Source organism: Neofelis nebulosa, chromosome 2 (assembly GCF_028018385.1).
Source record: "Neofelis nebulosa isolate mNeoNeb1 chromosome 2, mNeoNeb1.pri, whole genome shotgun sequence".
NCBI classification, from domain to species: Eukaryota; Metazoa; Chordata; class Mammalia; order Carnivora; family Felidae; genus Neofelis; species Neofelis nebulosa.
In genome coordinates, this window is record NC_080783.1 from 182,581,941 (window position 1) to 182,606,171 (window position 24,231).

Consider the following 24,231-nt stretch of genomic DNA (forward strand, 5'->3'; position numbering starts at 1 on the left):
CAAGATATGTTAGGCCACAAAACAAGTCTTAATCAATTTAAGAGATCGAAATATCAAGCATCTTTTCTGTTCACAATAGTATGAATTAGCAAACAGTAACAAGAAAGAAACTGGAAAAAACACAAATACATGGATAGTAAACAACATGGTACTAAATAACCAATAAGTGAACTAAGAAATATAAGGCAATTAAAAAAAAAAAAATCACATGGAGGGGCGCCTGGGTGGCTTGGTCGGTTAAGCGTCCGACTTCGGCTCAGGTCACAATCTCACAGTTCGTGAGTTCAAGCCCCGCGTTGGGCTCTGTGCTGACAGCTCAGAGCCTGGAGCCTGCTTCCGATTCTGTGTCTCCCTCTCTCTCTGACCCTCCCCCATTCATGCTCTGTCTCTCTGTCTCAAAAATAAATAAACGTTAAAAAAAAATTAAAAAAAAAATTACATGGAGACAAATGAAAATAGAAACACAATAGCCCAAAATCTTTGGGATGTAGCAAAAGTAGTCCTAAGAGGGAGGTTTGTAGTCATGCAGGCTTATCTGAAGAAACAAAGTCTCAAAGAACATAACCTTACACCTAAAGGAACTAGAAAAATATGAACAAACAAAGCCCCAATTTAGTAGTAAATAATGAAGTAAATAATGAAGATTAAAGCAGAAATAAATAGGGGCGCCTGGGTGGCTCAGTCGGTTAAGCGGCAGACTTTGGCTCAGGTCATGATCTCGCGGTCCGTGAGTTTGAGCCCTGCGTCGGGCTCAGTGCTGACAGCTAAGAGCCTGGAGCCTGTTTCGGATTCTGTGTCTCCCTCTCTCTGACCCTCCCCCATTCATGCTCTGTCTCTCTCTGTCTCAAAAATAAATAAACGTTAAAAAAAATTTAAAAGCGGGGCGCCTGGGTGGCGCAGTCGGTTAAGCGTCCGACTTCAGCCAGGTCACGATCTCGCGGTCCGTGAGTTCGAGCCCCGCGTCGGGCTCTGTGCTGACAGCTCGGAGCCTGGAGCCTGTTTCAGATTCTGTGTCTCCCTCTCTCTGACCCTCCCCCATTCATGCTCTGTCTCTCTCTGTCTCAAAAATAAATAAACGTTAAAAAAAAATTTAAAAAAAAACCAAAAAAACAAAAAAAACAAAAAAACAAGAGGACTCAAGTAAAATCTGAATGAAAGAGAAATAACAACTGATCCACAGAAATATAAAGAATTATAAGAGAATATTATAAAAAATTATATGCCAAAAAATTGGACAAACTAGAAGAATTGGATAAATTTCTAGAAACATGCAATCTTTAAAACTAATCAAGAAGCAAGTACAAAAATGTAAACAGATTGATTACTCATAATGAAATTGAAGTGGTTATCAAAAAACTCCCAATGAATAAAAATCTAGCATCTGATGGCTTAACAGGTGAATTCTACCAAAGATTTAAAGAGTTAATACCTACTCTTCTCAAACTATTCCACAAAATAGAAGAGGAAAGAAAACTTCCAAATTCATTCTACAAGGCAAGCATTACCCGTATATTAAAACCAGACAGAGTCATTACAAAAATAAAAAACTCTAAGTCAATATCTCTGATGAACATAGATGCAAAAATCCTCAAGAAAATGTTATAAAACCAAAATCAATAATAAAAAGATCATTCACCACAATCAAGTTCGATTTATCACAGGATTGCAAAGATGGTTCAATAGGCACAAATCAATGAATGTGGTACACCAGATTAACAAGAGGAAGTATAAAAACCCGATGATCATCTCAGTAGATTCAGAAAAAGCATTTGACAAGTATAATATTCATTAATCATACAACCTCTCACCAAAGTGAGTTTAGAGGAATTAATTATACCTCAACATAATAAAGGCCATATATGACAAAGTCACAGCTAACATAATACTTAATGGTGAAAAACAGATTTTCTTTTAAAATCTGGAACACGATAAAGATATCCACTCTCACCATTTTGATTCAACATAATACAGGAAGTCCTACCCACAGCAACCAGTAAAAGGCATACAATTGGTAAGGAAGAATTAAAAGTTTCATTATTTTCAGATGATATGATACTATATATAGAAAAGCCTAATGGCTCCACCAAAAAACTACTGGAACTAATAAATTCAATAAAGTTATAGGATGCCAAATTAATATACATAAATCTGTTGAATTTTTAAACTCTAATAACAAAGTAACAGAAAGAGAAACTAAGAAACGCCCCCATTTATAATTGCATTAAAAAGGATAAAATACCTAGAAATAAACTTAATGAAGGAAATGAAATAACTATACTGTGATATTAATAGGATATTAATAATAGATAGTAGTAATAGTAGGATAATAATAGTAATAATAGTAGGATATTAATAATAGAAATTGAAGATGATACAAACAATGGAAAGATATACCACTCATGATTGTAAGAATTAATATTGTTACAGAGTCCATACTCCCTAAAGCAATCTACAGGTTCAGTGTAATCCCTATCAATATACCAATAGCATTTTTCATAGAAGTAGAACAAATAATCCTAAAATTTCTATGGAACCACAAAAGACCCTGACTAGCAAAAGCAGTCTTGAGAAAGAAGAACAAAGCTTTAGATAATCACAATCCTAGATTTCAAGCTATTCTACAAAGCTATAGTAATCAAAACTGTATAATAATGGCACAAAATAGACACAAAGACCAGTGGAACAGAATAGAGAGCCCAGAAATATACCCACATTTCTATGGCCAATTAATCTATGACAAAGGAGGCAAGAATATATGATGGGAAAAAGACAGTCTCATTAATGAACAGTGCTGGGAAAACTGGACAAGTATATGCAAAAGAATGAAACTGGATCACTTTCTTACACCATACACAAAAATAAACTCACATTGGATTAAAGACCTAAATGTGAGACCTGAAACCAAACATTCTAGGCAGTAATTTTTTTGACATTGGTTATAGCAACATTTTTATAGAATTGTCTCCTCAGGCAAGGTAAAGAAAAGCAAAAACAAACTATTGGTACTGCATCAAAATAAAAAGCTTTTGCACAGTGAAGGACACCATCAAACAACAAAAAAAGGCAATGTGTACAGCAGTGCTATCAATGACAACCAAATTATGGAAAGAGCCCAAATGTGCATTGACTGATTAATGTATAAAGAAGATGTAAGAACTCACCATGTTCCCCTTGTTTGACCTTAGGTCTGAAGGAAAATAATAACCAGAACAGCAAGACCAAGTGGAAAAACTAACAATTCCTAACATTTATATAGTGTTTTGTAGTTAACAAAGTGTTTTCCGTTCTCTTAAGTTCTTTCATAAATTTTGGACAAAATGGAGGGTAAGCATTTTATTCCTACTTTTGGAAAAGGAAATTGAGGTTCATAGAAGTTAAGTGACATCCTTAATTGCATAGAACTAATAAGTGGCAGAATCTGGAGTCAATCCATGTCTATCAGACCCGAAAGTCTGTGCTCATATATCTTAGTTCCTGGTTACTCAACATTGACCCATTTGCTTGCTGGCTTAGTCATGACAACCTGAGCATTTTCAAGTTGGAGTACAAGCAAATGAGCAGTCTTATGTCCTGTATTAGCTCACAGGAAAGCAATTTGAGACCCGTTGAATGGAGTAGATGGAATGTACCTACTACCACTTTGGGAAGCTTTAACTCACTCCCCATTTGGGGTTTGAACATCTAATCTGGGAAGGCTGATTGGATGTAACATACCATATGTTGTTCCTCATGGATGGAAGTAGATAATTGGAGTATCTAGCAATTAATGTAGAAAGGGTGACATTTGTGGATTTGGAGAACTTAGTCCTTTAGGAATGGTCAAGAAAATATCATGGGTTTGAAATTGACAATGAAGTATATGTTTAAAGAAGCATTTTGGCCTGTTTGTATGTTGTGGCTATAGATCTTAGTTCATATGTTCAGCAAGAAATACCAAATTATTTTAGTTTATTTAAATCAATCCATCTCATTGGGATTTGGGGAAATTCAGTTTCCCGTCATCATTGACAGTCTATGTCTTTCACTCCCATTACATAATATGCCAAGAGGTGTATGTGATACTTAGGCAATGAGATGAGGGCTTCTGATTTTCACATGTCTGGGTACATGACATCCTTATCATCCAATCTCATGTAGCTCCTTCAAGGAGGAATGCTTCACTGCAAGCAGGGAATGGGGATCTTCATGGAGGCCTTTGCCTAGATACAGAGCCCTAGTGCCCAGAGTTCTTCTTCCCTAGGTGCCCTCCACCACCATCCTTTGCTGAGGACTGCCCAGGAGTACCTCTTCCTATCACCACTCATGGGATCCTTGATTTCTATAACTATTTCAATGTGTGGGATTGTTTCCTTCCTTTCTCTGTTTTCAGTGGAAGTCTCCTTTTCTACTAGCATAATCCTGGGTAATGTGAGGAAGAGAAATGTTAGAGGCTACTTTTGCCTTTTTACTATCATATGAACCTCCTCTGAGGCATGAGATCTCAAAGGGCTTGGAGAAGAATTTGTATGGTTTTTGTGTGTGTGTTTCTGTTTGTATAGGAGGGGTTTGTGTCTAATGTGGAGTATCCTAAACAAAACACCAAAACAACTCAACATGTCAGTGAATTATCTTATGAAACAATTTGCTGTCTGTCACTCCCCCCCCCCCCCCCCCCCCCATACACAGATTGCTATTGCCTAGGAATCAGAAGACCTGGAACTTCTTATGTATGTAGCCTTGGGCAACTCACTTAACTTCTGAGTGTGTGATCTAATCACTAAAATGGAGTAAGGAAGCCTGTCCTGCCTAGTTGACAATATTGCTATTACATGCAAATGATAGAAGATAGGGAAATATTCTGTAAGCTGTTAATATACTATAAAATATAAGAACTTTTGGTTTTGTGAATTTGTGGGAAGAGAGATATTTCTCACCATGGTTTTAAAGTAACAAAAAACCCCTTGGAATGATCATAAATAGTTTCCACTCACATTGTATTATGAAAGCATGTCATATGGCCATGTCTATTTTCAGGAGGGCAGAAAGTGGAATTCTCCCATGTGTTTTTATGTGTTAGGGAAATATTGAGCATCTATTACATGTGAGGCACTATGTAAGAAACATTACATACCTTATCTTTAATTCTAAGAATGTTATGAAATAGGCAGTATTTTAGGTGAGGACGCTGAGGGCCAAAATTTAGGTAATTTAGTAAAAAATAAAACCAGGATATGACCTTCATCTGACTCAAAGGCCTGGGTTCTTTCCATTGGATCACATACTTCCTTTTTTTCTGCAGTTTTGTTAGCCACAGATGACTTGTAATGGAAGATTTAAGTTTAGGTTAGTAATTATCAGTTAGTCAAAAATAACTGATATTTATCGGGCATTAGGAACCCCAAGCTCACATCTGGGTCTTGTTTTTCTCATTCTTTGTTATGAAAGGATTTGGGGCCTGTACTTTGGGAGTTGATAGATGACTCTAAAGTAGTGTGAAAGTTTATTTTTCAACTTGACTGGGCCATGGAATGCCCAGACATTTGGTAAAACATTATTCTGGGTGTGTCTATGAAGGTTTTTCTGGATAAGATTAACATTTAAATTGGTAAACTGAATAAAGCAGGTTGCTCTCCCTAATGTGGGATGGCCTTATGTAATCAATCAAAAGCCTCAATAGAACAAAAAGGCTGAACCTTCCCTTAGTGAGGGGAAATTTCTTACCTGAGTGCCTTGAGCTGGGAGGGACATCAGTATTTTTCTGTGTTCAGCTGAACTGAAATATTGGCTCTTCCTAGGTTTTGAGATACGGCATTTGACTGGAACTACACCATTGTCTCTTGTGGACTCTGGTTTGCCAATTTCGGATCTTGGGACTTGTTACCCTCCATAGTAGTATGAACCAATTCTTTATAATAAATCTCTTTGTACACGCACACACACACGCACACACACATGCACACCCCTTATTGGTTCTGTTTCTGTGGAGAACCCTAATATAGGCACAAACAACTCTTGAAATTGTGTGATTATGAAATCAGCAGTAACAACGAAGAGCTGATGTTTATGGAAGAGGTTCAGACTCCATTCTCTTTTCAGGCACCATTTTATCAAAGATCCTTAATGGAATCTTTACATTGACATTTACATGTTGTCTTATTATATGTGTATTAAGTGGTTGTTACCAGTAGGATGACAATTGACAACAGATTTAATAAAACAACATTTTTTTCCTGAAAATACTGAATGCCAGTATGGACCAATGTCATTGCATTTCAGACAACATTTGGCTTACCTTCCTAAAACAAATCACAAAAAATTAAGAACAGAAAGATTGATTCTTTTCCAAGTTTTATATTTTCTTCTGACAACTATTCTGCAACCTCAGGCATAGATTAATGAATGGAGTATGCACAAAGTGATATCAGCTCACATATATGACATTACTCAGATGTCTCCAACTCCGGAAAAAGCATGTGAATGATTTATGGAATTGATATTAATCTCTTTCCAGTAAATGCATTACTTCAAATACATGGGAAATTGATGTTACTACTCTAACGCCAAATTAATTTCTTTCTTGCTGGATCAGCATTGTAAATGGAATTAGATGTTAACCTTTTATACATCTAAACAGGGTAAAATATGGGAGGCAATTTTATAAGTAAAATTTGGATGCTCATTTCTGAAGGGAAGGGTATGTATTTTTCTTCTCTGTGTGCTTTCTTCCTGAAATTTGTGGATCCTGGGATATTGGATCATATTTAAAGTATAACTTAATATCATTTAGGAATAGAATAATTATAATTGAATCTGAATATTTAACACAGGACTATAAATAACAGTATAGCAAATGAGAATTACATATTATTAAAGATACCCCAAATTCTAAAGATTAAGACTATTTTTCAAGGGAAATTTTATCCAAGAATTATTAGTCACTCATAAATATTTTTAATCCATATGTAGGCATAAAGGAGACTAGAAAATTATCAGGCTAGCCTCTTCCTCATTTCATATATGCCTGGGCCAGTATGGTCTTGAGTTTGTTTTCTCTTTATTTTCCCTGTGTTTCCAGCTTGTTGCTTTCATTGCCATACTGTTGATTTTGGCCTGCTAAACATTATCTAATAAGCACAACCTTATATTTCAATTCTAAATTTTCAGAAGGAAAATGTTATTGGCTCAGTTGCGTCTGGTCAGTTTTGGTTAAAGAGGGTAGTCTTGGGTATGTAGGGCTGCCTTTTAAGGGCAATGGGTAGGACAGACTCTCTAGAAAGGGGCTGTAGGTAGAGGGGAAGTGATAGATATATCTTAAATCGTTAGGTTTGCTGGGCTGCAGTGTTTGTTTTTTTTTCCAGCCTGACAGTTTTCTGATTTTGTGGACCAAGTGCCATGCATACCTTTTCTCTTCCTGGCTCCTTGCCTTTCATCACAATATGCCTCATTTCTTAGCCAGTCTTGAGCAGAGCATAATGTCTGTGAGTGGTATCAGAGTTGCTGCCAAATAGCAACTATTTGCTGTCTTGCTGTCTGATGTGCAAGAGACCAAACCTGGTTTGGTCTATAAACCAGACCCAGTTTACAAGTTGCAGTATTTCTTGCATTATTTCCATTGCTATAGTCTGCAGAACTGGGTTCTTTCTTGATAACTAGTTTTTTTTTTGTGCTACAGTTATACCAAGCTTAGAATACTAGAATTATTATCTCTTTAAGTCTGGGGTATTGCCTTGAACCATTGTCTTCTTGATAGGAATCTAGGCTAGGTGACTTAATTTTCACAATGTCTATATCCAGATTTTCTTTTCCCAATAACTAGCTGAGATCCAGATGTGAATAGACAGGTTTCCCTGGGTGACTAAGTGGCAGTTATGCTTGGTCTACATTACTGCCTGCACAGATAGACCTTTTGGAACCCTTTTCACCTGAAATCATGGCTGAATATTTTTAGGTTTTTGAGTACTGTACATCGGAGCCCCTGGCTTTCCTCTCTAGAATCACTGTCTTCTGACCTAGCTCTGGATCCTGAAAGCATACTTTAAATGTGACAGTGTGACTCTAGTTGCTTTTATAAAGTGGTACAGGTGAGTGTTAGGGATGGTAGTAATAAAAATTTGGTGAAAGTTTGTCTTACCTACATCTCAATATTGTTGTACCATTTGTTTCTGTAGAGAATTTTGGTCTAGGATTTCTGCTCTTTATTCCCTATTACAGGTGACTTTTGGTAACACAGCACCAAGATATCCTTTCAATGGTTTTATTTTTGTTGGTCCTGTATTGTATGTGTACAACACTTGCCAGGCAGTAGAGGAAGGTATGGGATGGGAAGAGGAAAAGATATATATATCTGACCTAGTCCTTGTTCTCAGAAAAACTTAAATCCCAGTGAAGGATGTAGTGCATATGTGTCAGTAATACCAGGAAGTAAATCAAGCAAGGGACAGAAGGATTGGATACTTACTCATTAATTACCCAAATATTTATTGAGTGTCCACTATGCTTGGTTCTGTTCTAGGCAGTGGAGACTCAGAAGTAACTAAGATTGGATTCATACTGTCAAGGAGCTCATAGTTTGATGGGTAATTCAGGTAACTGCACCAAAAAGCCACAGGGGCTGATAGTATTCAAGTCACCATCATTTCTCATCTGACTGCTCTTTAAATACACTGTGCAGGCTCTCACCTCAGGGCCTTTGCACTCTGCTGCCTGGAATGCTGTGCCCCCAAGATACTTACATGGTACATCCTTTACTTCATTTGGGTCTCTGATACAATGTCATCATATCAGGGAAGTCTTTCCTGGCTCTACAACTAGTACAGTCCTCTCTTTTCATCTCTCCCATTCCTCTTAGCTCATTTTATTTTTGTTCTTAGCACTTACATCACCAGATTTGTTATATAATTATTTTTAAATTTTATTATTATGTCTCTACCTCTAGAAAAATTTAAGCTCTATGAGAACAGGATTGTGTCTATATTATTGAGTGCTTTATATATGTAGCATGCTGTCTTAGACAGAATGAGCGTTCAAAAAATACTAGTTCACCAAGTAAAGGAATTAATGAATTAATGAGTCAAGTACTAGTGAGTAGAATCTGTATAGGGTATGATAGAGTTACCAAGATGGGAGTGGTTTTTTTTACCTGTAGGCAAGGGGTGGTGTCAGAATATATGATTTGAGAATGGAAGGGGATAAGGGTAGACAGTTTTGTCATGTGGCATAGTTCATGATTGAATATTCCAGACTTTATAGTCGGTGAATATGTCTTTTTAAAAAATCTTTATTTATTTTTGAGAGAGAGAGAAGGAGAGAGTCTGAGAGGGGGAGAAACAGAGAGAGAGGGAGACAAAAAATCTGAAGCAGGCTCCAGGTTCTGAGCTGACAGCACAGAGCCCATGCGGGGCTTGAACTCACAAACTGCGAGGTCACGACCTGAGCTGAAGTCAGAAGCTTAACTGACTGAGTCACCCAGGCACCCCATTATAGGAGTATGTCTTAATCAGGAGTTGTTTTTAAATCCTATCCTAATGATGTGACATTCTATACTAATAAATTTTCAATTTAATTTTTTCTGTATATTCATATACTTTTTAATGGCTTCTGCCTACTAGTGAGTAGTCATGAGATTTTCTGCTGGGTTGTGGGTTTCTTGGGGTAGACAGGGATCAGGGTTTATTCATGTATGATCTGACTCTGACACAGTGGCTGGGAATTATTTTGCCAGTAGTAGCTTTTTTTTTTTTTTTTTAATAAAAATTAATTATAGTTCCCTTGGAGCTGGAGCATTCTGTGATTCTCCCCTAGCCTGAAACTTCACCAACTGTTGTTTAAGATTCTTGCAGGGGCACCTGGGTGGCTCAGTAGGTTGAGTGTCCCAGTTATGCTTAGGTCATGATCTCACGGTTAGTGGGTTTGAGCCCCATGTTGGGCTCTCTGCTGACAACTCAGAGCCTGGAGCCTGCTTCAGATTCTGTGTCTCCCTCTCTCTCTGCCCCTACCCCGCTCATGCTCTGTCTTTCTCTGTTTCTCAAAAATAACTGTTAAAAAAAAGTTAAAAAAGATTCTTGCAGATAATGCACTTTTTTATAGTTCTGGCTTCTTTCCCATATATTTCATCTAGGATATTCATATATCTACTTCTCTCATTGCACTATAATGATTTATTTACATGTTGGTCCTTCCATTAGATTTTCAGCTATTGTTGGACAATTAGACTTTATCTCTAATCTTAGACTCTTATCTCTTATCTTAGACTCTCTTTCCTGTAGTGTAGCTTGGTATAGTATCTGTCACATAGTTGCTCTCCAGTAAATGTGGAATGAGTGAATAGCAAATTAATTAGTCTAAGGGTAGAAAATTAATATTTATCAAGGAAGCCCTGGAGAAAGAGAAAAGATGATTTGTGTAACAAGATTTAAGTGATACATTTTAAACACCTTAGTGACTATTTCATGCTCAGATACTTCAATAGTTCCCTAATATCAACATCCCTGCAATAAGCATTTAACCCAGTGCTCCTTTCCTTAATGTGAGTGTTCATAGGTTATGTGGAGACACCTGTGAATGAACTTGTACTCTTTTCTTCCTAGCTTTGAACTTGCATGTCAGTGTTCCTTAGGTGGAAAAAATGGTGATGCATGCATCTGTTTCACTGCATGAAGATATATTTAGTGTATCATTATCAATGTCATAACTGTCTGTTCCCAAATGTACACATTCATGCATATAGCCTTGTGGTTCCTGCTCTTAACAGCCCCAGAGTATAGGTGCTAGTAACAATCATGCTTAGAGGCACTCCTACGTATATTTCTCCTTCCTGTTCTATCTTAGATGTAATACTATGCCCAAATAATCAGAATTTAGCAAATGTGAATTATGAGTGTTTTAGCAGTACCCCAGAAGGGGAATGATTGTAAATGAAGCAACACAATGGATATATTCCTTCAATGTCTATGTCTATAGGTTCCAATTTTTCTTTTTCTTTTTTTAATGTTTATTTATTTTTGAGAGAGAGAGAGAGAGAGAAGAGAGAGAGAGAGAGAAGAGAGAGAGAGAGAGAGAGAGAGAGAATAAGCAAGGGAGGGGCAGAGAGAGGGGGAGACACAGAATTTGAAGCAGTCTCCAGGTTCTGAGCTGTCAGCACAGAACCCCACTTGGGGCTCGAACTCACAAGCTATGAGATCATGACCTGAGCCAAAGTCGAACACTTAACCAACGGAGCCGCCCAGGTGCCCCAAGGGTTTAATTTTTCTTAAGAATTTCATTTTCCTCTTCGAGACTTCACTCAAAAGATATTTATTAACTATTAATTATGTGCAGCGATTGCTTCTGTACAATATTTAAATACTTAGCAGCAATCAGGGTGCCTGGGTGGCTCAGTCAGTTAAGTGTCTGACTTCTGCCCAGGTCATGATCTTATGGTTCGTGAGTTCGAGCTTTGCATCAGGCACTGTTCCGGCAGCTTGGAGCCTGGAGCCTGGTTTGGATTCTGTGTCTCCTCTCTCTGTCCCACCCCAGCTCATGCTCGCACTCTGTCTCTGTCAAAAATAAACTTAAAAAAATACTTAGCAGCAACCACAACAAAGAGCCAATATATATTTTTTGGACACAATATATACTTTTGTGTCCAGCACTGTGACGTGTAACATGGTGGAGGCAGTGTGGTATAAGCGAAAGAACACATATTCTGGAATCAGATCTGGATTCTGAATTACCTTTGCTTGTTTGCTAACTCCATGTTTTAACAAAGTGTATGGATTTCATAGCGTTCTACCTTCTTTTTTCCTACCATGATTTCTTAGTTCAGGCTGCTAGGACTATTGCAGTAATTTCCAAATTTACTTTTCTTCCTCAAGCCTCTGTCTTTTTCATATATTGTATATATTTTCATGCAATTCATTTTCCTGAAGCATAATTTGAATCACATTACTGCCTACTTAAAAATTTTAACTTCCCAGTTCACTTACAATGAAATAAAGTTTCTTCAACATGGTATTTAAGACCCTTTAGTATGGACTCAGCCTTTATTTCTAGTCTTCCTTCGCTTCATTCCACTCTATTTACTCAGTGCTGTAGTCTCTGTATATTAAATGTACTTTTTTCTATAGTTTTTCTTCATTATTCTCTTCTCTTGGAAAGGCCCCTGACTCTATATCCTTTCTTTTTAAAAATTTTTTTTTTCAACATTTTTTATTTATTTTTGGGACAGAGAGAGACAGAGCATGAACGGGGGAGGGGCAGAGAGAGAGGGAGACACAGAATCAGAAACAGGCTCCAGGCTCCGAGCCATCAGCCCAGAGCCTGACGCGGGGCTCGAACTCACGGACCGCGAGATCGTGACCTGGCTGAAGTTGGACGCCTAACCGACTGCGCCACCCAGGCGCCCCATCTATATCCTTTCTTAATCCCCCCCTCTCATCACCAAATTTTCACCCTTTGATAAAACAGTGTATTTTTTAAAACCTATGTCAAATGTAATCTCATCTACAAGAGCTTTCCTGAAATTTATGATGTCTTTCTTTACTAAACCAATTGTTTGAGCTTCTCTGATACCATATCATATCTGCTTTGTAGTTTAGGTGCTGTTTTCCAGAATGTAATGAACTATTTAATGGCATAAATTATTTTTACTCCTCTTTTTTTTAAATGTTTATTTTATTTTTGAGAGAGAGCAAGAGGAGGAGGGGCAGGGAGAGGGGGACAGAGGATCCTAAGTGGGCTCTAGGCTGACAATAGTCAGCCCAATGTGATGCTAGAACTCATGAACTGCGAGATCATGACCTGAGCTGAAGTTGGATGGTCAACCAACTGAGCCACCCAGGTGCCCCTAACTCCTCTTTTTAATCTCCTGATAGTCTTGAAATAGAATCTTGTACAGAATACTAAATTATAGAGTAGAAGGAGCTTTGGAGTCAGTCAGACTTGACTTCAGATTATATCTCTGCTACTTACTGGGTGCATATGTGGCTTTGTATGAGGTACTTAGGTGAGCCTCGATTTCCTCACCTGGAAGGAAGACTTACACCTTACAGAGGGGTAAATGATAAAGATCAAATGATATAAAATATATAAAGCATTTGAAACATAATAGATTTCATATTGAATGGTTGTTGAGTTAGAAAAAAACTATTTATGGAATTGAAGTAGCCAATGGGAAACAAAAATAATTGATATGGGATGGGAAGGTATATTTGGAGAGCTAATGTATTTGATACATCTGAATTTGAGCAATTAGTGGGGTTTATATAGCAATTTTTCTACTATCTTAAATTTAGGCAGAGGGATTTCATTATAACTTTCCAATATCCGTCACTTGAGATGGACAAGGCTGATTGACAGAATGTTCATTGCATTCTGTCAAGTTGTAAATATTTCTTATGTTTTTTTCTGTGTCATATTTAGAGAATTTGAAGCTGGTGTTAATTTCGCACTTATTATATGACATTATTTGGGATGAAATAAACTATCTGATTAGAGTAGATAGGTATTATGGAATGTTTATGGAAAGGGGGAAAGCTCTTTCTGTACTTTGGTTTATGTACCTGAGAGTTCAGAGTTCTGATACAATATTTCTGCCAAATCTTGATAGAGACTGCATTTTAACAGCACTGTTGTTATCTAAAACATCATTTTTAAATTTTTTTAAATTTTTTAATTTATTTTTGAGACAGAGAGACAGAGCATGAGCAGGGGAGGGGCAGAGAGAGAGGGAGACACAGAATCTGAAGCAGGCTCCAGGCTCTGAGCTGTCAGCACAGAGTCCAATGGGGGGCTCAAACAGACTGTGAGATCGTGACCTGAGCTGAAGTCGGACACCTAACCGACTGAGCCACCTAGGCGCCCCTAAAACATCATTTTTGATTTTCTAAGAATTTCATTGGATATTATTAAGAAAGTATTTTTAGCATCTTTCCTATGCAGCTGGAAAGCTATTGCAATAAATATATAATGTTCAGTAGTAATATTCCATTGTGAACATATAACTGTTCATATTTACAATGATTGATTATCTCCCAAGTGCTTAATTGCCTACCAGGTTCAGATTTTTCCATGTTAATTTTGATTTAGTGTTTTTTTATTTCTGAAAGAAAACAGGGAACAAACCATATATTATCATGGCATGTTTTTTTTTTTCAGAAGCTATTGAGAACTTCAGAATCTATAATAATGAAATAATGTGAAGGTAAATTAGCATAATATACAAGGGGATTTCATAACCTAGCAATCTTCCATAGACTTGCTAACTTGAATCATCGCCATGTGCAAATTATCTGTATAATGATGTCACAAACAAATTAGTGCCTACCATGGTAGGAAAAAACATTTTTTTCTGATATCTTCAACATGTTTTTTTCTCCTAATATTTATAAATATTTAGGAGTAGTAAGTTGTCCTATGCAAGATGTGTGGCATGCTTAAACTACTAATTCATTGCTTGAATTTTGAATCCCAAAGGGCAGAACAGAAATATGAAAGGAATGCCATGCATATATGTATACACTATTTTTTTTAATTAAAAATTTTTTTTAAACATTTATTTATTTATTTATTTATTTATTTTTTTTTTTAAATTTTTTTTTTCAACGTTTTTTATTTATTTTTGGGACAGACAGAGACAGAGCATGAACGGGGGAGGGGCAGAGAGAGAGGGAGACCCAGAATCGGAAACAGGCTCCAGGCTCCGAGCCATCGGCCCAGAGCCTGATGCGGGGCTCGAACTCACGGACCGCAAGATCGTGACCTGGCTGAAGTCGGACGCTTAACCAACTGCGCCACCCAGGCGCCCCAAACATTTATTTATTTTTGAGACAGAGAGAGACAGAGAATGAGCAGGGGAGGGTCAGAGAGAGAGAGGGAGACACAGAATCCAAAACAGGCTCCAGGCTCTGAGCTGTCAGCCCAGAGCCCAATGCGGGGCTCGAACTCACGGACCACGAGATCATGACCTGAGCCGAAGTCGGACGCCCAACTGACTGAGCCACCCAGGCGCCCCTAATTTTTTTTTTAAGAGAGAGAGCGAGTGCACACAAGTTGGGGAGGAGCAGAGAGAGAGGGAGACACAAGAATCTGAAGCTGGCTCCTGGCTCTGACCTGTCAGCACGGAGCCCGATGGGGGACTCAAACTCACTAACTGTGAGATAGATCATGACCTGAGCTGACGTCTGAAAGATGGTGGGAGAGTATAATGCTAAGCCATATAAGTCGGTTGGAGATAGGCAAATATCATATGATCACTCATATGTGAAATTTAAGAAACAAAACAAATAAGCAAAGGGAGACAAGAGAGAAAGAGAGAGACAAACCAAGAAACAGACTCTTAACTAGAGAACAAACCGATGGTTATTAAAGGGGAAGTGGTTGGGGGGATGGGTGAGATAAGTGAGAGGGAGTAAGGAGTGCACTTGTCATGGTGAGTACCCGGTGATATATGGAATTGTTGACTCACTAAATTGTACACCTAAAATTAATATTACACTGTATGTTAACTAACTGGAATTTAAATAAAAACTTTAAAAAAATTAAAAAATAATTGCATTTTGCCCCACAACTCTATCAATTACTGCTTATCTCTCTTCCCTTTTACAGAAAAAAACCTATTTAGAGTTGTCTGCCTCTACTTCTGGCCTATTAAATCAGGCTTTCAGTATCATACCCTTCCCTCCAAATTGTCCTTTGCAAGGCCATTAAGGACTTTAGTTGCTAAATCTCAGTTCATATTCTCATAGTTCTGTTAGTAGGATTTGACCCATTTGGACTACTCCCATTCTTTACTCTTAGACATATTTCTCTTTTTAGCTTCAATAACCCCAGCAATAACTGGGGAGTTCAACATACCAACTCCCCAGTTATTTCACCCCCGCCCTTTAGTGGCCACTTCTGTACATTGATTGGTTACAACTCATTTCTTTACCTTCTTTGTTTTTTTAAGTTTATTTACTTTGAGAGACAGAGATAATGTGAGCAGGGGAGAGGTAGAGAGAGAGAGGGAGAGAGAATCCCAAGCAGGCTCTGCACTCACAGTGCAGGACTTGATCTCACAAAGTGCGAGATCATGACCTGAGTGGAAAATCAAGAGTCCAATCCATAACTGATTGAGCCACCCAGGAGCCCCCAGTTCTTTACCTTCTAAACACTAGAATGTTTCAGGGCAAGGTTCCTAAACCTTTTCTCTTCGCTACCTACAGTTACTCCCTTTGATTTCTCTTCAGATGGGTTTACATATTACTTACACACTGACTTATATCTCTAGAACAGACCTCTCCCGTGTACTTTAGATTCATATATTCACCAAGAGTGAGCCCAGATGAACCACGGCCAATCCATGCAATTGGAGGAAATAATATATGCTGTTGTTTTAAACCATAGAGTTTTGTTGTAGTTTGGTATGCTGCTATGTATACACTAATTTAAGGGTTGACTTCATCATCCTAAAAGCAAATGTAATGTGTGAAAACTGTGATTTTCAAAATTGTTTATTACAGAATGTATTGATAGATTCCAAGCTTCACAGGGAATAGAGATGCTTGTTGTTTCATGAAAATGCAAATTATTTATCCATTTTCCCCTAAAAGAATTCATTATCCATGATGCATAATAATAGGAAATAAAAATAACAATTATGTTGTCTCCATGCATGCAGACAAAAGAGTTACTCTAGTTAGTCCAACACTACAATTAATGAATAAGGTGGAATCCAAATTTATGAATCACTCAGTAAGTTCAGTCATTGGTAATTTAACAAAACTATTAGTGTTTTCTAAAATAAATGCAATGTATTGAATACATTTTTTCGTCATTAATCTGGGCCATTATGATGTGAATTACTTGCATATAGGTAAAATTATACTTCATAATAAACATTGAATATACTTAACTAAATAATTTTAATTTACTTACTATTTTTTAATCATGCATTGTATACTAAGAGAAAGACTTACACTAACACATTGACTGTTTTCTCATCAGAGAGGAAAAACTGCTTTTAAAATTATACTTCAATATAAAAGACTGTTATGATTTCAAATTTGGAGTATCTTTTATAAGAAACTGTAGATAAATTGCCAAATTTTAACTGTTAAGTAAAAAAAACCTCTGCTATGTAAGGCTTATCAACACATTTTAGAGATTAGCAACATGTCCTAGTTGAAGAGCAGTCCTAAGGTACAGTTTTCTAGTGTGAATTTAAGCCGTCAACACTTTTAACTTTTTTTAAGTGTATTTATTTATTTATTTTGAGAGAGACAGACAGACAGACAGACAGACAGTGCATGTGTGTGAGCAGGGGAAGGGCAGAGAGAGAAGGAGAGAGAATGCTAAATAGGCTCCACGCTGTGAGCATGTAGCCTAACATAGGGTTTGATCTCATGAACTGTGTGATCATGACCTGAGCCGAAATCAAGAGTTGGACACTTGGGGCGCCTGGGTGGCGCAGTCGGTTAAATGTCCGACTTCAGCCAGGTCACGATCTCGCGGTCCGTGAGTTCGAGCCCCGCGTCAGGCTCTGGGCTGATGGCCCGGAGCCTGGAGCCTGTTTCCGATTCTGTGTCTCCCTCTCTCTCTGCCCCTCCCCCGTTCATGCTCTGTCTCTCTCTGTCCCAAAAATAAATAAAAAACGTTGAAAAAAAAAATTAAAAAAAAAAAAAAAAAGAGTTGGACACTTAACCAATTGAGCCACCCAGGTGACACTCCTTAATTTCTTTAATTTTTTTAATTTAAATTTTAATTGGTTAACATACAGTGCAATATTGGTTTCAGAAGTAGAATTCAGTGATTCATCACTTGCATACAACACCCAGTGTTCATCACAGCAAGTGCCCTCCTTAATACCCATCATCCATCTAGCCCATCTCCCACCCACCTTCCTCCATCAATCCTCAGTTCGTTCTCTATTGTTAAGAGTATCTTGTGGTTTGTTTCCCTTTCTTCTTTTCCCCCACTTTCCCATATGTTCATCTGTTTGTTTCTTAAATTCCACATCTGAGTGAAACTATATGGTATTTGTTTTTCTCTGATTGTGTTATTTCACTTAGCAACCTCCATGAGGTTGCAAATGGCATGATTTCATTTTTTTGATGGCTGAATAATATTCCATTGTATATGTATACCATATCTTCTTTATCCATTCATCTTTTGATGGAAATTTGGGCTCTCTCCATATTTTGGCTATTGTTGATAATGCTGTTATAAACATTGAGATGCATGTATGCCTTTGAATCTGTATTTTTGTATCCTTTGGGTAAAAATAGTGCAATTTCTGGATTGTGGGTTAGTTCTATTTTTATGTTTTTGAGAAACCTCCATGTTATTCTCCAAAGTGGCTGTAACAGTTTGCATTCCTACCAACAGTGCAAGAGGATTACCTTTCTCTGCCATCCTAGCTAACACCTGTTGTTTCTTGTGTTGTTAATTTTAGCCATACTGACAGTTGTGAGGTGGTATCTCATCATGGTTTGGATTTGTATTTCCTTGATGATGAGTGATGTTGAGTATTCCTTCATGTGTCTGTTAGCCATCTGGATGTCTTGTTTGGAAAAGTATCTATTCATGTCTTCTGCCCATTTCTTAACTAGGTTGTTTTTTGGATGTTGAGTTTGACAAGTTCTTTATAGGTTTTGGATATGAACACTTTATCAGATATGTCCTTGCAAATACCTTCTCCCATTCCAAAGGCTGCCTTTTAGTTTTGTTGATTGTTTACTTTGCTGTGCAGAAGCTTTTTATCTTGATAAAGTCCTGATAGGTTTCCTTTTGTTTCCTTTGCCTTCTGCGATGTGTCTAGTAAGAGTTTTCTGTGGCTGAGGTCAAACAGGTCACTGCCTATGTGCCCCTTTAGGATTTTGATGGTTTCCTGTCTCACATTTAGGTCTTTCATCCATTTTGAATTTATTTCCGTGAATGATGGAAGAATGTGGCCCAGTTTCATTCTTTTGCATATTGTTGTCTGGTTTTCCACACACCATTTGTTGAAGAGACTTTTTCCCATTGGATATTCTTTCCTGCTTCATCGAAAATGAATTGACCATATAGTTGTAGGTTTATTTGTAGGTTTCCTTTTCTGTTCCATTGATCTATGTGTCTGTTTTTGTGCTAGTACCATATTGTCCTGATGTCTACAGCTTTGTAATATAGCTTCAAATCTGGAATTGTGATGCCTCCAATTTTGTTTTTCTTTTTCAATATCACTTTCATAATCTGGGTCTTTTGTGGTTCTATACAAATTTTAGAATTTTTTGATCTAGTTCTGCAAAGAATACTGGTGGTATTTTGATAGGGATTGCATTAAATGTGTAGATTGCTTTGGGTAGTACAGACATTTCAGCAGTGTTTGTTCTTCCAGTCCATAAGCATGGATTGTTTTTCCATTTTTTTTGTGTGTGTCCCCTTCAATTTTTAAAATAAGTTTTCTATACTTTTCAGAGTACAGATTTTTTTACTTCTTTAGTTATATTTATTCCTAGATATCTTACTGTTTTTGTTGCAGTTGTAAAAGGGATTGATTCCTTGATTTATTTTTCTGCTCCTTCATTATTAGCTTATAGAAATGCAACAGATTTCTGCATGTTGATTTTATATCCTGTGACTTTGCTGAATTCACGTGTTAGTTTTAGCAATTTTTTGGTGGAGTTTTTCAGGTTTTCCATGTAAAGTGTTATGTCATCTGTAAACAGTGAAAGTTTGACTTCTTCCTCACTGATTTGTATGCTTTTTATTTCTTTTGGTTGTCGGATTGCTGAGGCTAAGACTTCCAGTACTATGTTAAATACTAATGGTGAGAGTGGGCTTCCTTGTCCTGTTCCTAACTGTAGAGTGATGGCTCTTAGTTTTTTCCTGTTGAGGATATTAGTTGTGGGTCTTTCATGTGTGGCCTTTATGGTGTTGAGGTATGTTCCATCTATTCCTACTTTGCTGAGGATATTTTTCAAGAATCATTGCTGTGTTTTGCCAAATGCTTGTTCTGCATCTATTGACAGGATGATATGATTCCTACCCTTTCCTTTATTACTGTGGTGTATCACATGGATTGATTTGTGAATATTGAACCAGGCCTGCAGCCCAGTAGTAAATCCCACTGGATCATAGTGAATAATTCTTTTAATGTACTGTTGAATTTAATTTGCTAATATCTTGTTGAGAATTTTTACATCCAGTTTCATCAGGGATATTGGCCTGTAATTCTCCTTGTTAGTGGGATCTTTGGTTTTGGAATCAAGGTAATGCAGGCTTTGTTGAATGAGTTTGGAAGCTTTCCTTCCGAATTTGGAACAATTGGAGAAAAGTAGATATTAACTTTTCTTTATTTCTTAAAGAATTTTTTTAAAGTTTTATTTGGAGAAGGAGAGTAAGCAGCGTAGGGACAGAGAGAGGGGGAGAGAGAGAATCCCAAGTAGGTTCCACAGTGTCTGCAGAGCCATATATGGGGCTCAAACTCACAAACCGTGAGATAATGACCTGAGCTGAAATCAAGAGCTGGACACTTAACCAACTGAGCCTTCCAGATGTCCCATGTTTTCTTTAAATGTCTGGTAGAATTCTCCTGGGAAGCCATCTGGCTCTTGACTCTTGTTTGTTTGGAGATGTTTGAGTACTGATTCAATTTCCTTGATGGTTATGGGTGTGTTCAAATTTTCCATTTCTTCCTGTTTCAGTTTTGGTAGTTTATATGTTTCTAGGAATTTTTCCATTTCTTCCAGATTGCTCATTTTATAGGTGTATAATTGCTTATAATATTCTCTTATTATTGTTTGTATTTCTGCTATTGGTTGTGATCTCTCCTGTTCCATCTTTGATTTTATTTATTTAGGTCCTTCCTTTTTATTTTTGATCACACTGACTAGGGGTTTATCAATTTTGTTAATTCTTTCAAAGAATCAGCTTCTGGTTTCATTGATCTGTTCTACTGTTTTTTGTTTGTTTGTTTATTGTTATTTGTTTTTTGTTTTGATAGCATTGATTTGTGCTCTAATCTTTGTTATTTCCTGTCTTCTGCTGGTTTTGGGTTTTATTTGCTGTTCTTTTCCCAGCTCTTTAAGGTGTAAGGTTAGGTTGTGTATTTGAGACCTTTCTTCCTTCTTGAAGAAGGCCTGGATTCCTGTATACATCCCTCTTATGACTGCCTTTGCTGTGTCCCAGAGGTTTGGGGCTGTGTGTTTTCATTTTCATTGGCTTCCATGTATTTTTAAATTTCCTCTTTAACTTCTTAGTTAGCCCGTGCATTCTTTAGTAGGATATTCTTCAGTCTCCAGGTATTTATCTTTCCACATTTTTTCTTGTGGTTGATTTCAAGTTTCATAGCATTGTGGTCTGAAAACATACATTGTATGATCTCGATCTTTTTGTACTTGTTGAAGACTGATTTGTGACCCAGTATGTGATCTATTCTGGAGAACGTTCCATGTGCACTGGAGAAGAATGTGTATTCTTCTGCTTTAGGATGAAATATTCTGAATATATCTGTTAAGTCCATCCGATCCAGTGTGTCATTCAAAGCCATTGTTTCCTTGTTGATTTTTTTGATTAGATGATCTGTCCGTTGCTGTGAGTGGGGTGTTGAAGTCTCCTACTATTATGGTATTTGTATAGATAAGTTTCTTTACGTTTGTGATTAATTGATTTACATATTTGGGTGCTTGCACATTTGGCGCATAAATGTTTACAATTGTTAGGTCTTCTTGGTGGATAGACCCCTTGATTATGATATAATGCCCTTCTGCATCTCTTGATACAGTCTTTATTTTAAATTCTAGATTGTCTGATATAAGCATGGCTACTCCAGCTTTCTTTTGGTGACCATTAGCATGATAGATGTTTCTCCATCCCCTTACTTTCAATCTGAAGGTGTCTTTAGGTCTAAAGTGGGTGTCTTGTAAACAGCATACAGATGGATCTTGTTTTCTTATCCATTCTGTTACCCTATGTCTTTTGATTGGAGTGTTTAGTCCATTGATGTTTAGATTGAGTACTGAAAGATATGAATTTATTTCCATTATCTTGCCTGTAAAGTTGGAGTTTCTGGTAGTGTTCTTGGTCCTTGTATTTTCCCATCTTTTCTCCCCTCAGAGAGTCCCCCTTAAGATTTCTTGCAGGGCTGGTTTATTGGTCACGAACTCCTTTAATTTTTGTTTGTCTGGGAAACTTTTAATCTCTCCTTCTATTTTGAATGATAGCCTTGATGGATAAAGAATTCTTGGCTGCATATTTTTTCGATTCAACACATTGAATATATCCTGCCACTCCTTTCTGGCCTGTCAAGTTTCTGTGGATAGGTCTGCTGCAATCCTGATCTGTCTTCCCTTGTAGGTTAAGGAATTTTTTCCCCTTGCTTTTTTCATGATTCTTTCCTTGCCTGAGTATTTTGTGAATTTGACTATGATATGCCTTGTTGATGGTTGGTTTTTGTTGAATCTAATGGGAGTCCTCTGTGCTTCCTGGATTTTGATGTCTGTGTCTTTCCCCAGGTTAGGAACGTTTTCTGCTCTGATTTGCTCACATAACCCTTCTACCCCTTTTTCTCCGTCTTCATCTTCTGGGACCCCTGTGATTCTGATGTTGTTCCTTTTTAGTGAGTAACTGATTTCTCTAATTCTTATATCGTGCTCTTTTGCCTTAGTCTTCCTCTTTTTTTTCTGCTTTATTGTTCTCCATAAGTTTGTCCTCTACATCACTGATTGGCTGTTCTGCTTCATACATCCTTGCAGCCATGGCATCCATTCAAAATTGCAGCTCAGTTATAGCATTTTTTATTTCATCCTCATTAGCTTTTACTTTTTATCTCTGCAGATAGGGATTCTAATCTGTTTTCAACCCCAGCCAGTATTATTATCGTGATTCTAAATTCTGGTTCAGACATCTTGCTTGTATTTGTGTTAAGTCCCTGGCTGTCATTTCTTCCTGTTCTTTCTTTTGGAGTGATTTCCTTCATTTTGTCGTTTTGAAGGAAGAAAAGAATTAATAAGGTAAAAAAATTAAAATTAAAAAATTAAAACAACACAAAAAAATAAAGGATGCTAGATCCTAGGTGTGTTTTGGTCTCTTGAAAGGAGCTTGATAGATTAGAGAAAAAAGGGAAAGATAAGGAAAAAAAAAGAAAAAGGAAAATGTTTGAAAATTTGAAAAAATGAATATAATGAAATAGAATAAAATGAAATGATGTAAGTAAAATAGAATTTGAAAAATTACAAAAAAGTAAAAAATATAGTAGAAAAAAGTTAAAGAAAAATATTTTTAATAAAAAGGTAAAATAAAAATAAATTTTTTCTCTTTCTGTATTCAAGAACAAGAAAAGAAAAAGAAAAAAAATTGAATAGAGGGACCAACGAACAGACTGAAGTAGTATTGAAATTATATCGTTTTCCCCTAGAAGTCAAACTATGAAGCGCTTTATAGTCAGTAAATTAAGCAGGTGGAGAGACTTGTGGTATTCCTGAAGAGCCACTTGGCCCAGTTTGGTGGGGCTTAGTGTAATGGCTCCGTTCTCCACTCCATGAAGCTGCTTAGCTTACTGGTGTGGATTCTTGTGGTGCTTGTAGGTGTGTATGTGCATGTGCGGGAGGTGTGAGAATGGCATCACCCAGCTACCCAGTCTCTAGTATCGGAACTCTGTTCTCCTCGATCAGTAATCATGCACCTGTCCTTCATCTCCAGTGTCTGCCCACTCCCCACTTTTACACTGTCTGTGACCAAGCCGTCAGGTTGCTAGGTGGCACCTCCCTCCTGAGTTTTATCTCAGATCAGCTGTTTTTCCTGACCCCTCACTTCTAAGGGACTGTAGCAGGGGGACCAGCTCTGACCCTCTTCAGGAGGGTCTTACCGAGCAATGGCCGGGTGCTAGCTGCACCCAGGAATGTTCACAGGACCTGCAGCTGCCAATGACCAGAGACTGTGGCTGGGTACCAGTCTGCCCCAGAAAAAGTTCACCTGATCATGTAGCAGCAGCTTCTCAGGGATTATGGTAAATGACAACATACAACTGGCACCAGATTCCCCACTTAATGTCCTTGTTCCAGCACCAGTGAATGTTGTTCTCCAGGGTCCATTGGGACCTTTGCCAGCAGGGTGGCCACACAGCCTCTACCAAATGTTCTACCAGCAGGGGAACCACCTCTCCCTGTGTGCCCCGAGAACCCCTTGGATTTCCCTCTCTGCTCCTGCGGATTTGTCCATCCCACTAGAGCACCACCAGGTATTGAGATGCAGAGTTTCAGACTCTGTGCTCCCCCTGTTGATAGAGTCTTAATGGAATTTAAACCCTCTCCTTTC

The 24,231-nt window shown here is 37.5% G+C and overlaps 1 protein-coding gene across 8 annotated transcripts in view; it reads left to right on the plus strand.

Moving 5' to 3' along the window:
* The window catches only part of LOC131504751 (BEN domain-containing protein 5), a 1,495,810-nt gene that overhangs the window by 156,863 nt on the left and 1,314,716 nt on the right, over positions 1–24,231 (plus strand). The window lies entirely within an intron of this gene.